Source organism: Mus musculus, chromosome 5, assembly GCF_000001635.26.
Source record: "Mus musculus strain C57BL/6J chromosome 5, GRCm38.p6 C57BL/6J".
NCBI classification, from domain to species: Eukaryota; Metazoa; Chordata; class Mammalia; order Rodentia; family Muridae; genus Mus; species Mus musculus.
In genome coordinates this window covers 104,879,294-104,895,351 of record NC_000071.6, presented here as the reverse complement: position 1 = coordinate 104,895,351, position 16,058 = coordinate 104,879,294, and the positions used below count along the sequence as shown (strand labels likewise).

The 16,058-nt window shown below is 41.8% G+C and overlaps 2 pseudogenes; one reads left to right on the top strand and one right to left on the bottom strand.

Annotated features, from left to right (window-relative positions):
- Positions 1-12,791, top strand: part of Gm29716 — a 52,392-nt pseudogene extending 39,601 nt beyond the window's left edge.
- A 2,174-nt stretch (positions 12,792-14,965) lies between these two features.
- Positions 14,966-15,767, bottom strand: Gm29714 (annotated as a pseudogene).
- Positions 15,768-16,058: the final 291 nt, after the last annotated feature.

Genomic DNA, 16,058 nt, shown 5'->3' with positions numbered 1-16,058 from the left:
GAAGAAATGGAAGGTAATTTTTATTTACACGCTGATCCAAATGTGCCTCAGAAGAAATCTCCATGTGTTCTTGAAATTTTAGTTCAAGGCAACAGTGTATGTAAATAAGCATAGCTTTAAAGATACTGAGTATTAAATTCTCACAAATGCATTTTCCCCTATGTCATGTACTCTATTTCAGTTGGCAGGGCATTCTTCAGTATAGAATACCGCCTTAACAGATAGAATTATTTCAAGCACAGCCCCATTGGCACTAAAATGCAGACCTGCCACTCGGTTTACTCTTATACTTGTTAGATATTGTAAAAAGGTATACACTTTGACCATATGATGTGTTTATATCCAGAAACTTCTCATAAACAAATAGTTCACAGTAACACATATGTAACTCATGTACTTGTGGAAAAGTGGTTAAGTTTAGTGATAGTGGAAGTTTATAAGGCTTGAGAAAGTTGAATAGAAAGATTAATAGAAATACCTCACATGTCTCTGGAGAATAAAAATTCAAAATTTGTGAATGTAATGTTTTTCCATTTTATTCTTGTACCTTTCATAGGTATATTATAAGGCACAGATCTATCTGTCTATCTATCTCTATCTTTTATAAAGTTTCAGGACCCATTTACTAAAGATATTAACAGAAACACTGAGTATCTTTTTGTCCAAGGACATTTAGAAAATATCTTGTAATCGCCACTTAGAGTATATTTATTGAACTAGATATGATTTTACAGTTAATTGATTTTCCAACTTCATTCGGAGTAAATCAACAAAATCGCACTACAAAAGATTCTTAGGAGTATTAGTAATGTAGAAATTTTCTGCTTTTTACTGGTTCACTATCCAAATATAATATGGCTTAATCTACGGGAAAATTTATGAATGCAGTCATTGTTATAAAACTCTGAGTACGTGGAGATTTTGTTAAATATGTAAAAAAAATTCATATAAGAAATGATTGCCATGAATGTGAGCCATGATATAAATGATTTTACGGCCATCTTTGTCCGGGACCCGCCGAACTTAGGAAATTAGTCTGAACAGGTGAGAGGGTGCGCCAGAGAACCTGACAGCTTCTGGAAGAGGCAGAAGCACAAAGCCGCTGAGGCAGCACCCTTTGTGGGCAGGGGACAGCTGGCCACAGTCCGGACCGGAGGTCAGGTGCCCGCCCGGCTGGGGAAGCGCCCTAAGCCACAGCAGCAGCGGTCGCCATCTTTGTCCGGGACCCGCCGAACTTAGGAAATTAGTCTGAACAGGTGAGAGGGTGCGCCAGAGAACCTGACAGCTTCTGGAAGAGGCAGAAGCACAAAGCCGCTGAGGCAGCACCCTTTGTGGGCAGGGGACAGCTGGCCACAGTCCGGACCGGAGGACAGGTGCCCGCCCAGCTGGGGAAGCGCCCTAAGCCACAGCAGCAGCGGTCGCCATCTTTGTCCGGGACCCGCCGAACTTAGGAAATTAGTCTGAACAGGTGAGAGGGTGCGCCAGAGAACCTGACAGCTTCTGGAAGAGGCAGAAGCACAAAGCCGCTGAGGCAGCACCCTTTGTGGGCAGGGGACAGCTGGCCACAGTCCGGACCGGAGGTCAGGTGCCCGCCTGGCTGGGGAAGCGCCCTAAGCCACAGCAGCAGTGGTCGCCATCCTGGTCCGGGACCCGCCGAACTTAGGAAATTAGTCTGCTTAGGTGAGAGTCTGTACCACAGAAGGTGACAGCTTCTGGGAACTGCCAAAGCAACACAGTGTCTGAGAAAGGTCCTGTTTTGGGCCTGCTTCTTCGGCCAGGAGGAGGTCCAAATACAAGATATCTGCGCACCTTCCCTGTAAGAGAGCTTGCCAGCAGAGAGAGCTCAGAGCACTGAAGCTCAGAGAAGAGAATCTGGCTCCCAGGACTGCTGATAGACGGTAACAGAATCACAGGAGAACAATCTCTAAACAGAGTCAACTATAAATACTAACTCCAGAGATTACCAGATGGCGAAAGGTAAACGAAGGAATCTTACTAACAGGAACCAAGACCACTCACCATCATCAGAACCCAGCACACCCACTTCGCCCAGTCCAGGGAACCCCAACACACCTGAGAACCTAGACCTAGATTTAAAAGCATATCTCATGATGATGGTAGAAGACATCAAGAAGGACTTTAATAAATCACTTAAAGAAATACAGGAGAACACTGCTAAAGAGTTACAAGTCCTTAAAGAAAAACAGGAAAACACAATCAAACAGGTAGAAGTCCTTACAGAAAAAGAGGAAAAAACATACAAACAGGTGATGGAAATGAACAAAACCATACTAGACCTAAAAAGGGAAGTAGACACAATAAAGAAAACTCAAAGCGAAGCAACACTAGAGATAGAATCCCTAGGAAAGAAATCTGGAACCATAGATTTGAGCATCAGCAACAGAATACAAGAGATGGAAGAGAGAATCTCAGGTGCAGAAGATTCCATAGAGAACATCGGCACAACAATCAAAGAAAATGGAAAATGCAAAAAGATCCTAACGCAAAATATCCAGGAAATCCAGGACACAATAAGAAGACCAAACTTACGGATAATAGGAGTGGATGAGAATGAAGATTTTCAACTCAAAGGTCCAGCAAACATCTTCAACAAAATTATTGAAGAAAACTTCCCAAATCTAAAGAATGAGATGTATATGAACATACAAGAAGCCTACAGAACTCCAAATAGACTGGACCAGAAAAGAAATTCCTCCCGACACATAATAATCAGAACATCAAATGCACTAAATAAAGATAGAATACTAAAAGCAGTAAGGGAAAAAGGTCAAGTAACATATAAAGGCAAGCCTATCAGAATTACACCAGATTTTTCACCAGAGACTATGAAAGCCAGAAGAGCCTGGACAGATGTTATACAGACACTAAAAGAACACAAACTGCAGCCCAGGCTACTATACCCAGCCAAACTCTCAATTATCATAGATGGAGAAACCAAAGTATTCCACGACAAAACCAAATTCACACATTATCTGTCCACGAATCCAGCCCTTCAAAGGATAATAACAGAAAAAAACCAATACAAGAACGGGAACAACGCCCTAGAAAAAACAAGAAGGTAATCCCTCAACAAACCTAAAAGAAGACAGCCACAAGAACAGAATGCCAACTTTAACAACAAAAATAACAGGAAGCAACAATTACTTTTCCTTAATATCTCTTAACATCAATGGTCTCAACTCGCCAATAAAAAGACATAGACTAACAAACTGGCTACACAAACAAGACCCAACATTTTGCTGCTTACAGGAAACTCATCTCAGAGAAAAAGATAGACACTACCTCAGAATGAAAGGCTGGAAAACAATTTTCCAAGCAAATGGTATGAAGAAACAAGCAGGAGTAGCCATCCTAATATCTGATAAGATTGACTTCCAACCCAAAGTCATCAAAAAAGACAAGGAGGGACACTTCATTCTCATCAAAGGTAAAATCCTCCAAGAGGAACTCTCAATTCTGAATATCTATGCTCCAAATACAAGAGCAGCCACATTCACTAAAGAAACTTTAGTAAAGCTCAAAGCACACATTGCACCTCACACAATAATAGTGGGAGACTTCAACACACCACTTTCACCAATGGACAGATCATGGAAACAGAAACTAAACAGGGACACACTGAAACTAACAGAAGTGATGAAACAAATGGATCTGACAGATATCTACAGAACATTTTATCCTAAAACAAAAGGATATACCTTCTTCTCAGCACCTCATGGTACCTTCTCCAAAATTGACCACATAATAGGTCACAAATCAGACCTCAACAGATTCAAAAATATTGAAATTGTCCCATGTATCCTATCAGATCACCATGCACTAAGGCTGATCTTCAATAACAAAATAAATAACAGAAAGCCAACATTCACGTGGAAACTGAACAACACTCTTCTCAATGATACCTTGGTCAAGGAAGGAATAAAGAAAGAAATTAAAGACTTTTTAGAGTTTAATGAAAATGAAGCCACAACGTACCCAAACCTTTGGGACACAATGAAAGCATTTCTAAGAGCGAAACTCATAGCTCTGAGTGATTCCAAGAAAAAACGGGAGAGAGCACATACTAGCAGCTTGACAACACATCTAAAAGCTCTAGAAAAAAAGGAAGCAAATTCACCCAAGAGGAGTAGACGGCAGGAAATAATCAAACTCAGGGGTGAAATCAACCAAGTGGAAACAAGAAGAACTATTCAAAGAATTAACCAAACGAGGAGTTGGTTCTTTGAGAAAATCAACAAGATAGATAAACCCTTAGCTAGACTCACTAGAGGGCACAGGGACAAAATCCTAATTAACAAAATCAGAAATGAAAAGGGAGACATAACAACAGATCCTGAAGAAATCCAAAACACCATCAGATCCTTCTACAAAAGGCTATACTCAACAAAACTGGAAAACCTGGACGAAATGGACAAATTTCTGGACAGATACCAGGTACCAAAGTTGAATCAGGATCAAGTTGACCTTCTAAACAGTCCCATATCCCCTAAAGAAATAGAAGCAGTTATTAATAGTCTCCCAGCCAAAAAAAGCCCAGGACCAGACGGGTTTAGTGCAGAGTTCTACCAGACCTTCAAAGAAGATCTAACTCCAGTTCTGCACAAACTTTTTCACAAGATAGAAGTAGAAGGTACTCTACCCAACTCATTTTATGAAGCCACTATTACTCTGATACCTAAACCACAGAAAGATCCAACAAAGATAGAAAACTTCAGACCAATTTCTCTTATGAACATCGATGCAAAAATCCTTAATAAAATTCTCGCTAACCGAATCCAAGAACACATTAAAGCAATCATCCATCCTGACCAAGTAGGTTTTATTCCAGGGATGCAGGGATGGTTTAATATACGAAAATCCATCAATGTAATCCATTATATAAACAAACTCAAAGACAAAAACCACATGATCATCTCGTTAGATGCAGAAAAAGCATTTGACAAGATCCAACACCCATTCATGATAAAAGTTCTGGAAAGATCAGGAATTCAAGGCCAATACCTAAACATGATAAAAGCAATCTACAGCAAACCAGTAGCCAACATCAAAGTAAATGGAGAGAAGCTGGAAGCAATCCCACTAAAATCAGGGACTAGACAAGGCTGCCCACTTTCTCCCTACCTTTTCAACATAGTACTTGAAGTATTAGCCAGAGCAATTCGACAACAAAAGGAGATCAAGGGGATACAAATTGGAAAAGAGGAAGTCAAAATATCACTTTTTGCAGATGATATGATAGTATATATAAGTGACCCTAAAAATTCCACCAGAGAACTCCTAAACCTGATAAACAGCTTCGGTGAAGTAGCTGGATATAAAATTAACTCAAACAAGTCAATGGCCTTTCTCTACACAAAGAATAAACACGCTGAGAAAGAAATTAGGGAAACAACACCCTTCTCAATAGCCACAAATAATATAAAATATCTTGGCGTGACTCTAACGAAGGAAGTGAAAGATCTGTATGATAAAAACTTCAAGTCCCTGAAGAAAGAAATTAAAGAAGATCTCAGAAGATGGAAAGATCTCCCATGCTCATGGATTGGCAGGATCAACATTGTAAAAATGGCTATCTTGCCAAAAGCAATCTACAGATTCAATGCAATCCCCATCAAAATTCCAACTCAATTCTTCAACGAATTAGAAGGAGCAATTTGCAAATTCATCTGGAATAACAAAAAACCGAGGATAGCAAAAACTCTTCTCAAGGATAAAAGAACCTCTGGTGGAATCACCATGCCTGACCTAAAGCTTTACTACAGAGCAATTGTGATAAAAACTGCATGGTACTGGTATAGAGACAGACAAGTGGACCAATGGAATAGAATTGAAGACCCAGAAATGAACCCACACACCTATGGTCACTTGATCTTTGACAAGGGAGCCAAAACCATCCAGTGGAAGAAAGACAGCATTTTCAACAATTGGTGCTGGCACAACTGGTTGTTATCATGTAGAAGAATGCGAATCGATCCATACTTATCTCCTTGTACTAAGGTCAAATCTAAGTGGATCAAGGAACTCCACATAAAACCAGAGACACTGAAACTTATAGAGGAGAAAGTGGGGAAAAGCCTTGAAGATATGGGCACAGGGGAAAAATTCCTGAACAGAACAGCAATGGCCTGTGCTGTAAGATCGAGAATTGACAAATGGGACCTAATGAAACTCCAAAGTTTCTGCAAGGCAAAAGACACTGTCAATAAGACAAAAAGACCACCAACGGACTGGGAAAGGATCTTTACCTATCCTAAATCAGATAGGGGACTAATATCCAACATATATAAAGAACTCAAGAAGGTGGACCTCAGAAAATCAAATAACCCCCTTAAAAAATGGGGCTCAGAACTGAACAAAGAATTCTCACCTGAGGAATACCGAATGGCAGAGAAGCACCTGAAAAAATGTTCAACATCTTTAATCATCAGGGAAATGCAAATCAAAACAACCCTGAGATTCCACCTCACTCCAGTGAGAATGGCTAAGATCAAAAATTCAGGTGACAGCAGATGCTGGCGTGGATGTGGAGAAAGAGGAACACTCCTCCATTGTTGGTGGGATTACAGGCTTGTACAACCACTCTGGAAATCAGTCTGGCGGTTCCTCAGAAAATTGGACATAGTACTACCGGAGGATCCAGCAATACCTCTCCTGGGCATATATCCAGAAGAAGCCCCAACTGGTAAGAAGGACACATGCTCCACTATGTTCATAGCAGCCTTACTTATAATAGCCAGAAACTGGAAAGAACCCAGATGCCCCTCAACAGAGGAATGGATACAGAAAATGTGGTACATCTACACAATGGAGTACTACTCAGCTATTAAAAAGAATGAATTTATGAAATTCCTAGCCAAATGGATGGACCTGGAGAGCATCATCCTGAGTGAGGTAACACATTCACAAAGGAACTCACACAATATGTACTCACTGATAAGTGGATATTAGCCCAAAACCTAGGATACCCACGATATAAGATACAATTTCCTAAACACATGAAACTCAAGAAAAATGAAGACTGAAGTGTGGACACTATGCCCCCTCCTTAGAAGTGGGAACAAAACACCCATGGAGGGAGTTACAGAAACAAAGTTTGGAGCTGAGATGAAAGGATGGACCATATAGAGACTGCCATATCCAGGGATCCACCCCATAATCAGCATCCAAATGCTGACACCATTGCACACACTAGCAAGATTTTACTGAAAGGACCCAGATGTAGCTGTCTCTTGTGAGACTATGCCGGGGCCTAGCAAACACAGAAGTGGATGCTCACAGTCAGCTAATGGATGGATCACAGGGCTCCCAATGGAGGAGCTAGAGAAAGTACCCAAGGAGCTAAAGGGATCTTCAACCCTATAGGTGGAACAACATTCTGAACTAACCAGTACCCCTGAGCTCTTGACTCTAGCTGCATATGTATCAAAAGATGGCCTAGTCGGCCATTGTTAGGAGCAGGTGTGGCGGCAGTCCCAAAGGCGCCAGGGACTGCAGCTAAGTCATATGACTTGCACCTGACTTCCTCATATAAGCCACAAACATCTTGAGTGCTGCGCAGGTGTACCAGGATACAGGTGAATCCAGTTTGATGGAGATATGCCCCTGCTGCCCTGATTAGCTGAAGCTGCCTGCCTGGTGAGGTGGTGTGGCCCGCTGTGCGTGGATGGGAACTGAGAGTATAAAAGAGTGAGAGGCCCAGGGTTCGGGAGAGATATAAATAAGGGAGATATAAACAGGGGAGATATAAACAAGGGAGATATAAACAAGGGAGATATAAACAAGAAGAAACAGGGCTGAATAAACGTGTGCAGAAGGATCCTGTTGTAGCGTTGTTCTTGCTGGAGAGTTGGGGGCGCGCGCAAGAGGCCATCACTGGAAAGAGAGGCCCATTGGACACGCAAACTTTATATGCCCCAGTACAGGGGAACGCCAGGGCCGAAAAGGGGGAGTGGGTGGGTAGGGGAGTGGGGGTGGGTGGGTATGGGGGACTTTTGGTATAGCATTGGAAATGTAAATGAGCTAAATACCTAATAAAAAATGGAAAAAAAAAAAAAAAGTTCAAAGCTAAAAAAAAAAAAAAAAAAATGATTTTACAATCACCATTATCTTCAAGTATTTAATGGAACCCATAATGAAATAAAACACCATGAATATAAACAAACTGATAAATCCTTATTATTTCTGATTTCTATTTCCATTTAGAAAATACTATACATTAATTCATACGTATAAAAAGATTCATTACTATAATACATGGGTAAACCTTTCAAAAGTGACAATTGCATCTACAGGCATAAAAGAATTTATAATGTTCAGAAAATTTCTGAATATATGCAAAATGCTAACGATTTTGTATGTCGTAGGCATCTTCAAATGGAAGACAGAACTCATACTGGAGAGAAAAGCTATGAAGGTGTGCAATGTAATGAAGTGCTTTCGAGTCACAATCATCCTCAGATATATAAAGGAATGCTTACTGGAGCCTTTGTACCTTATACTGGTGTTCAAATGCATAGAAGAACACAGGCAGGGGATAAACCCAGTGACTGTAACTCACTTGGTAAAGCCTGTGCATGCCACAGCCAACTGCAAAGCCATAAAAGAACACATACTAGAGAGAAGCCCTATAAATGTAATCAATACAATAAAGCCTTTTCATGTCACAGTTATCTTCAAAAGCATAAAAGAACACATAGTAGAGAGAAGCCCTTTGAGTGTAGCCAATGTGGTAAAGCCTTTGAATACCACAGCCATCTCCAAACACATAAAACATCACATACTGGAGAGAAGCCCTATGAATTTAACCACTGTGGTAAAGCCTTTACATATCACAGCCTTCTTCAAAGCCATGAAAGGACACATACTGGAGAGAAGCCTTATGAATGTAACCACTGTGGTAAAGCCTTTGCTCGTCACTGCCAACTACAAAGCCATGAAAAGACACATACAGAAGAGAAACCCTATGAATGTAACCACTGTTTCAAAGCCTTTGCATATCACAGTACTCTTCAAAGGCATAAAAGAACACATACTGGGGAGAAGCCCTATGAATGGAACCACTGTGGTAAAGCCTTTGCTCGTCACTGCCATCTTCACAGCCATGAAAGGACACATACTGGAGAGAAGCCCTTTGAGTGTAGTCAATGTGGTAAAGCCTTTGCATATCATAGTGATCTTCAAAGGCATAAAAGAACACATACTGGGGAGAAGCCCTATGAATGTAACCAATGTGGTAAAGCCTTTTCATGTCACAGTTATCTTCAAAGGCATAAAAGAACACATACTGGAGAGAAACCCTATGCATGTAACCAATGTGGTAAAGCCTTTGCATACCACAGCCTTCTCCATATACATAAAAAATCACATACTGGAGAGAAGCCTTATGAATGTAACCACTGTGGTAAAGCCTTTGCTCGTCACTGCTATCTACAAAGCCATGAAAAGACACATACTGGAGAGAAACACTATGGATGTAACCATTGTGGTAAAGCCTTTGCATATCACAGTACTCTTCAAAGGCATAAAAGAACACATACTGGGGAGAAGCCCTATGAATGTAACCAATGTGGTAAAACCTTTTCATGCCACAGTTATCTTCAACAGCATAAAAGAACACATACTGGAGAGAAACCTTAAGCATGTAACCAATGTGGTAAAGCCTTTGCATACCACAGCCATCTCCACAGACATAAAAAAAATCACATACTGGAGAGAAGCCCTATGAATGTAACCAATGTAGTAAAGTCTTTGCATACCACAACGATTTCCAAACACATAAAAAATTACATACTGGAAAGAAACCCTATGAACGTAAACAATGTGGTAAAGCCTTTCTATACCACAGCCATCTCCAAAGACATAAAAAAATCGCATATTGGAGAGAAGCCCTTTGAGTGTTGCCAATGTGGTAAAGCCTTTGCATGTCACAGTAATCTTCAGATTCATAAAAGAACACATACTGGAGAGAAACCCTATGCATGTAACCAATGTGGTAAAGCCTTTGCATACCAAAGCCATCTCCAAAGACATAAAAAATCACATACTGGGGACTGGAGTGAAGGCTCAGTGGTTAAGAGCACTGATTGCTCTTCTGAAGGTCCTGAGTTCAAATCTCAGCAACCACATGGTGGCTCACAATCATCTGTAATGAGTTCTGACGCCCTCTTCTAGTGTGTCTGAAGACAGCTGCAGTGTATGTACATATTATAATAATAAATAAATCTTTTTAAAAAATCACATACTGGAGAGAAGCCCTATGAATATAACAACTGTGGTAAAGCCTTTGCTCATCACTGCCATCTACAAAGCCATGAAAGGACACACACTAGAGAGAAACACTATGGATGTGACCATTGTGGTAAAGCCTTTGCATATCACAGTACTCTTCAAAGGCATAAAAGAACACATACTGGGGAGAAGCCCTACGAATGTAACCAATGTGGTAAAGCCTTTTCATGTCACAGTTATCTTCAAAAGCATAAAAGAACACATATTTTGTCCATTTTTTCTGAGGAACCGCCAGGCTGATTTCCAGTGTGGTTGTACAAGCTTGCAATCCCACCAACAATGGAGGAGCGTTCCTCTTTCTCCACATCCTCGCCAGCATCTGCTGTCACCTCAATTTTTGATCTTAGCCATTCTGACTGGTGTGATATGGAATCTCAGGGCTGTTTTAATTTGCATTTCCCTAATGATTAAGGATGCTGAACATTTTTTCAGGTGCTTCTCAGCCATTCAGTATTCCTCAAGTGAGATGGGATTGCAAGCTGGTACAACCACTCTGGAAATCAGTCAGGCAATTACTCAGTAAATTGGACATAGTACTACCGGAGGATCCCGCAATACCTCTCCTGGGCATATATCCAGAAGATGTTTAACTGGTAAGAGAGACACATGCTCCACTATGTTCATAGCAGCCTTATTTATAATAGCCAGAAGCTAGAAAGAACCCAGATGCCCCTCAACAGAGGAATGAATACAGAAAATGTGGTACATTCACACAATGGAGTACTACTCAGCTATTACAAAGAATGAATTTATGAAATTCCTAGGCAAATGGATGGACCTGGAGGGCATCATCCTGAGTGAGGTAATCCAATCACAAAAGAACTCACATGATATATACTCACTGATAAGTGGATATTAGCCCAGAAACTTAGAATACCCAAGATAGAAGATATAAATCACATGAAACTCAAGAAGAACGAAGACAAAAGTGTGGACACTTTGCCCCTTCTTAGAATTGGGAACAAAACACCCATGGAAGGAGTTACAGAGACAAAGTTTGGAGCTGTGACGAAAGGATGGACCATCTAGAGACTACCATATCCGGGAACCATCCCATAATCAGCCTCCAAACACTGACACCATTGCATATACTAGCAAGATTTTGCTGAAAGGACCCTGATATAGCTGTCTCTTGTGAGACTATGCCGGGGTCTAGCAAACACAGAAGTGGATACGCACAGTCAGCTATTGGATGGATCATAGGGCCCCTAATGGAGGAGCTAGAGTAAGTACCCAAGGAGCTAAAGGGATATGCAACCCTTTAGGTGGATCAACAATATGAACTAAGCAGTATCCCCTGGAGCTCGTGTCTCTAGCTGCATATGTATCAGAAGATGGCCTAGCCAGCCATCAGTGGAAAGAGAAGCCCATTGGTTGTGCAAACTTTATATGCTTCAGTACAGGAGAACGCCAGAACCAAGAAGTGGGAATGGGTGGGTAGTGGAGTGGGGGGAGGGTATGGGGGGGTTTGGGATAGCATTGGAAATGTAATTGAGGAAAATACCTAATAAAAAAAATAAAAAGAACACATACTTGAGTGAAGCCCTATGCATGTAACCAATGTGGTAAAGCCTTTGATTACCACAGCCATCTGCCAAGACATAAAAGGACACATACTGTAGTGAATCCCTATGAATGTAACTAGTTTGGTACAGCCTTTTTTTGTCACAGCCATCTTCAAAACCATAAAAAAACATATACTGGAAAGCAACCCTATGAATGTAATCAGTGTGGGAGAGCATTTGCATGTCACAGGGATTTTCAAAGGCATAAAAGAACACATACTGGTGAGAAGCCCTATGAATATAAATAATGTGGTAAAGCCTCAGCATGTCACAGTGCTCTTCAAAGGCATAAAAGCTCACATTCTGGAGAAAAACCTTGTGAAAGTAAACAATGTGGTAAAGCCTTTGCTCGTCATAGCCATCTTCAAAGCCAAAAAAGAACACATACTGGAGAGAAACCTTATGCATGTAACCACTGTGGCAAAGCATTTGCAGCAAACACTAATCTTCAAAAGCATTAAAAAAAAAAACCCTACACTGGAAAGACTATGTATGTAACCAATGTTATAAAGCCTTTGCTCATCACAGCTATCTTCAAATCCACTGAAAGACACATAGAGGAAATAAACACTATGCATGTACCCAGTGCCGTAAGTGTTTTCACATAACAGTAATCTTTCATGCCATAAAAGACACATACTGGATAGAAGCCCTATGAATGTAACCAATGTAGTAAAACCTATTCACAGAAGAGTTTTCTTCAGGGTCATAAAAGAACACATACTGGAGAGAAACCCTATGAATGTAACCACTGTTTCAAAGCCTTTGCTCTACACAGCCATCCTCAAAGCCATAACCGGACACATACTGGAGAGAAACACTATACATGCAACCAATGTGTTAAAGTGTTTTCACATGGCAGTAATCTTCAGAGTCACAAAAGAACACATACTTGACAGAATGTCTATGGATGTAAACAACGTGATAAAGCCTTTGCACATGTGGTCTTCAAGGGCATTAAAAACCTAGATTGCAGTGAACTCTTATGAATGTAATCAAGTTGATTAAGACTTTGCATATCAGAGTCTTTGCATTAAAAGAATCATACAGCAGAGAAACTGTGTGTATGCGTGTAACTCTTTTGTCTAATCTTCTCATGCTTTTTCTCCTAGTTAATTACCTTGCCTAGTTTTGAAATGAGAATTTGTGCTTTTTTTTGTTGTTGTCATATGTTATTTCTTGTTCAGTTGATATCCACAAGAGCCTGACCTGCTATTTTTTGAAGGGGGTGGGCAAGGAGTGGATCTTGGGATCATGGTAGGTTGGGAAAGTCATGGAGAACTGAAGGGGAGGGGAAACAACCCAGGATTGGAACCTTCAGCCTATAAAGTTTCCTGCTTGCAAGGTGTACTGGGTCAATAGTAGCACAGAACTTGTGGTGGTAACCAAATATTGACTGGTTTAATTGAAGGCACATGAAAGATGAAGGAGCCTGTAACTGACACTGACTGATAAATCAGAAAGTAGAAGCAAGATAAGCAAGAATCATATTTCAGAACCAAACATGACTGCCCCTTGCCCATCACCCACCCCTCCCCCCCAAAAAAAGCTTAATGATATTCTGCTCTTTTTATAGATTGCTATTTCAACTGTCATTAAAGTCTGCCTTCATCAGGGCCATGGGAATAGTATAAATGACCCACACCTAAAGTAAGCACATCATGACTACTGCCATGTAAATAAAAAGGAGAATTTTTTGTTATGCTAAAGAGCAGATTTTATTATTTTCCCAAAACACTAAAATAGCCCATGGCATAGTAATTTAGGACACAATATGAATGACAGGTACAGTCAGGTCCCCCCAACTCTCCCATGGTTCTTTTTAACACTGTCTTGGGTAGGGAGCGTTTAAAATGTCCACTCTTTAAATTTCCTTTATTAAAGTTATCAAGAAGCCACAATGGGAGAGTTATTTTGGAGAAAAAAAATCTTAATGTAAAAGAAATCACAAGTCCTGGGCCAGGATAAAGGAAAATTCTTCATTTGACATATGTGCTCTGTCAGCAAAAAAGTCTCAAACTCTCTGTAATTTAAAATTATGCTAAATGTAATATTGCAACTTCTCCAAAATGCCTCCATTAGAAAGTGCAACTCAGGGGGAAGGAGGGTGGCATGTGAGAAGGGACCTCTAGCTTCAGGACACTCAGTACAATGCAGAAATGGCAAGCAAGGCTCTTCATTACTGAAGCAACACTTACAAGAAGTGGAGGACATAGCCTACAGGCCTCCACTTCCAGCAGATGGCCAGAGGTGAGCTGAGGCAGACTGCATCTCGATGCTAGCCCTTGAGGATGGGTCTCCATGATTTAGACCCCTGTGCTAAATGATTCCTGTCTGATCATATATGGGATAGATCAATCATTTTCCCAGGGGGTTTCCCAGTTCTGAGTGTCTTTCCGAAAAGATTGAAAACATGCTCGAAAATCTTCTTCTGTATCAACCAGCGAGTGCCTGGTTCACAGGAAACAGCAAGAACTGAGCGGCTGCAGCATACGCCAAACTTAATGCAAAAGAAACTAAGACAACCTTTAAAATTAATCTGCTATTATTTGTTCTGCTTGAACCCTAACTATGGCATCAGAGACTGAAAGGAAATAAAACTTGAGACATGTGATTCATGTAATTTATGTCAAATAGCCCAAAGAGTTGTTTGTGAGCTTTGAAACCTGGGACTGAGAACATAGCAGAACAGGCCAGGACATGCCCAGGCAGGCCCGTCGTTACATGTCCTGACTGGCCTAGTGCCTCCCTATCTCCCGCCCTTCTGACAGTCTGTTAATGTTTAAATGGACCAATCATGTGAAACCGCGCCAATTCCTCCCCCAGCCCCACCCCTTTTCTATAAAAGTCCCTAGCTCCCAAGCCTCGGGGTCGAAACCACTGTCTCCTGCGTGAGATACGTTTCGAACTGGAGCTCCGCCATTATGGCTCCACCATGTGGTCGACACCTCTGTCTCCTGCGGGAGATATGTGTCGGCCTGGAGCTCTGTCATTAAACTACCTCATGCTTTTACATCAAGATGGTTGTCTGTTCGTGATTCTTGGGTGTGCGCCGAACAGAAATTGAGTGGGGGTTTCCCCACTAGGTTCTTTCAAGACTTGCTAATCTGGAAGACTGCAGAGCCAGTGATCCCACGACTATGTGCAGACCACCTGAAGTATTTGAAAGAATTTTCTCATCTTCTACTGTTTCCTCTGAAAGCACCGGATTGAAACGGTCAAGGGACACACATCTCGTCATGTCTTCTGGTAGAAGTTCATAATAAGGGTAAGCATATGGCAACTGGCACAGCTCAGAGTATCAGTGAGACTGTTATGAACCGACACCTATACCCTTGGGAACAGCACTTAGGGGTTCACCTCTTAGGAATCCCACTTCCCTTAGTTTTGGACGGCCTGGCCATCCTGACACTCAGGACTCTCCTTTGAGGTACTGTTCACGGTTGTCTGGCTCTGGGCTCTCTTCCTGGCCAGTCAATTCCTAGTGCATCCCCGATGCCATGGGACACCCGGGCTAGTTGTTCTTCTGAAGGAGCAGAGGACCAAGCCACAGCCTTGCCGAGGGAGCATGCTTTGTGCCCTCTGATGCAGTGAGTGGGGTGAGGCCTATCAGTCAAGGATGGACTTCAGTGGATCTCCATATGAACCTGCATACCACGTTGAACATCATGGATACCATGATGAAGAGGTAGGAAAGTTGATGCGCAGCAGCCAAGCTAGGTAAAAGAATATGAGCAGCAGCCCCTTGCAGACGACCCCATAGGAGCGGGCAGCAGCTGCAGGCAACAGCTGGACAGCCAGACCCGTGTAACAGAGCCGGGATGCTCCCAGTACCTGGCTGCCCTCCCTCTCTGTGCCCCATTGCCTAAGACCTCCTCCCCCAGGGTCAGGCATCACATCTCCAGCTCTGCCCTCAGTCGCACTCTAAGCTGAGGTTGATCCATTCCACTATGGCTGCTGTTCTTGGTGATCATCCCATGGTACTGACATCTCCAATACACTGGGGTGTTCCACTCCAACTGGGCTTCACCAATAGCCTCTCATAGGCTCTCTTCATGGTGCCAAGCATCAAATCCTTTGCTCAACCCCTTCAGTGCTGGGCCATCAACTACAGCTGAGGCTATACCTTCTCCAATGGCCTTCCATGACCTCTCACAGTGCCAAGCCTCAGCTGTTCTTCATGAC